Here is a 3,012-nt window from a genome sequence, read left to right as displayed (position 1 = left end):
TTTTGTGTCAACAAGAGGATATATATCACATAGATCCATCATCATTACATGTTTTGGGCCTATTTTCCAATAGGTGGCATAAAGATCAATTATAAAAATTTTTGTTGAATTGATGGAGTATGTAGGATCTTGTTAAAATTATAATAATTGGATGTGGATAGTTCAATATAAAAGAAGTATGTGTGTGTATGAACTATCCATAAATTATCTACAATGGAAGGAAAATGATCAAAGTAAAAGAGTTTCTATGTACATTAATTGAAAGCCAAAAGTAATAGGGAACATTTTACTTTTTTTAGTCATTACAACCTTTGGTATATTTTCTAGCAACTCTTTTTGTTATGTTAGATCTAATCCTTCAAAGTCATTGAGTTAATATATTGCTTCTTGCCAGAGAAAAGGATGTGTTAATAACCGAATTGGCATAACTTTATGTAGGTCGTATGCATAGAAGATCTATACAGAGTTCAAGAAATTATCACTTTTGGTGCATCATGTGATTAAGGGGAAGATGACAACTTACATCTTTCTAGAGAGGGTGGGCATTCTCATCATCACATCATTTATGTAATAGACATGCTTAGAAGAGAGATTGAGAGAGATTTGTTCAAATATGTTATTAGCAACCCTAACATAACCATGCTTGAACATCACTTTGCTATATAAAAAATTTATATCTGAGGCACCTAAATAATTTTTAATCTATAATGTGATAGAATACTTTATTTATCTTTGGATTACATGTATGGAGAGAATATTTAGTTAGTTTTTGCATACCCAAATATGATGAAGAAATATTTGAATGCTATACTAGTCAGATCAGATGTATCAGTTAGAAACACGTATTGATTTCATAATAAATATTGATGGAAAATATATAATTTAAATAATCTATTTCCTAGAACTAAAAAAAAAAGCCTAATTTTGTATTCACATTGCTTTGGATATTTATATGTAATGCATCAATTATTTTATCATAATTATTTGTTTCAATATCAATACCATTAAAAGATCTCTAATGTGTTCCTCCAGTTTTTACTGATGCGATCAAATATTTGTAGTTATCATGTTTATTTTTCCAACATTCATCTCTAATAGGTTTATATTGGTGATGGTGCAATGACACATAGAGACATGCATTAATTTAAAATATGGAGTAAGATTATATTGTTACTTAGTTTATGAATTAGAATTAATGAATAATAAATTCAGCTAGAATTATATCACTTTTACTTTATTTTGCTAAAAAATAATTGTGTGCCCCTTCCGATCTCTGGTTTGTATAGTTCCATCCAATTGCATTGGCTCATGAAGGTCTACCTATTAGCTTGTAATCATGAAGATACATTTTTAATATCTGAAGTTGTTCATAGAGCTAGTGGTATTCTTTATAATCAAGCTATAAAAAGATTCATGGCAATATATGATAATAGAGAAGAATTTTCACTCAAAGATGTTGTGGCACAGAGTCCTGATGATCAGTAAAAGATACAGAATGAGACATTTATTTTATTGGATATAAGCCACAAGCCTAAGAAGGAAATTCTCTCTCATTTTCCAAATATTAACATTGAAGAGTGTATGAGACATGGACTTGAGATAACATGAAATCATACACCAATGATACCAGATGCACATTACATGTGTGATTGATTGCAAGATGGACTTCATGGAGAGACATGTATAGTTCTTCTATATGTAGCTAGTGAAGTTGCATGTACAGGACTTTATCGTGCAAACACATTTGCAAGTAACAAATTAATTGAAGCACTAGTGTTTGCACAAAGAGCTATTGAACCATCATTGTATCAGTTTTCTAGTTCAATTGTTGGCATCAAAGCATCAACTGATTGGCGTTTTCCCATTGTGCTAGTTGTACTTGTCAAGTTACAACTTAATAAAATCAAGGAATTTACAACATTAACATGGGAAAGGCTAGAAAAGATCATATGGGACTATGTTGGAATTGTTAATTTTATTAATGATCTTAAAACAACTCAAAAGTGTCTTGAAGAATTAGAGCTTGAATGGGAGCATCATATGTTTAAAGAAGGGTGGATGCCATGCATGGTAAGTCTTGAAGTATGTGAAATATGAAACTAGTTTTCTTGTGCCAATCTAGAGGAGACAAGAAAGTAGGGGATTGCATTAGATAGTGGAGTTTCCTGACCTTACGGAAAGCCAGAGACTTCCCATAATAATATTTCCCAATTCCACATTAAAATCTACTTGGAGTACATATCTAGTTCACACACTCTTTTGGGGATTTGATTTGCCAATGCGATAGTTCAAATGAAACTAAGAAACAATATCTTGTATGACCAAAATATTGTAATGTGTACATTTTTTGAGCATTCATTTTTTATGTCGTTACTAGAGTGGATATATGTATTTCAAGTTGATGCATTTGTCTTTTGTTTGATGGTAACAAGTTCTTTCTTGGTATTCTTTTATCTTGTAATTATGAAAAAAGATGCATTAAATATAATATTTTTTCTTTTTGAGTCTTGTAAGTAATATGATTCAAAAAAAAATTCAAGCTATTTGCACATTTTCATGACAAGAGGGATATAATAACCTTTAAAGTCATTAGTTGGACTACAAAGAAGAATATGGAATAAATGAAGCTATCTATAATGAATATTTGTAGTATTCAATATTTGATGCATTTCTAAATGATTGTTGAGCTAATTTGTGCATTATGGGTTCATTGGATTTTGGTCTCAAAGTAGAGAGACATGTACATATTTTCAAACTCACAAAGATGAGAGGGATATCCATAACTCCCAAATCCTCAGATTGGACTACAAAGAAGAATATGCAATATTTACTTTTATTTATCATGAATGTGTGTAGTTGAATTAAATTTTGATAATATATTAAGATGATATGAAAAACGCATGCATTTCAAATACACAAATACACAACTAAACTGAGCTTAATTATGCTAGTGTGAATATGTGTCAATATTAGTCACCTAACTTTGTTGTAGTTCATGGTTGGTTGACAACC

At 30.2% G+C, this 3,012-nt stretch overlaps 1 pseudogene; it reads left to right on the top strand.

The window, feature by feature from the left end:
* Positions 1-1,256: 1,256 nt before the first annotated feature.
* On the top strand, positions 1,257-2,321 carry LOC149547185 (L-aspartate oxidase 2-a, chloroplastic pseudogene; annotated as a pseudogene).
* Positions 2,322-3,012: the final 691 nt, after the last annotated feature.

This window comes from Cupressus sempervirens, chromosome 7, assembly GCF_028749045.1.
Source record: "Cupressus sempervirens isolate cs-2001-9-10 chromosome 7, ASM2874904v1, whole genome shotgun sequence".
NCBI lineage: Eukaryota > Viridiplantae > Streptophyta > Pinopsida > Cupressales > Cupressaceae > Cupressus > Cupressus sempervirens.
The sequence above is the reverse complement of the archived record's forward strand: the minus strand, read 5'-3'. Positions and strand labels throughout refer to the sequence as shown.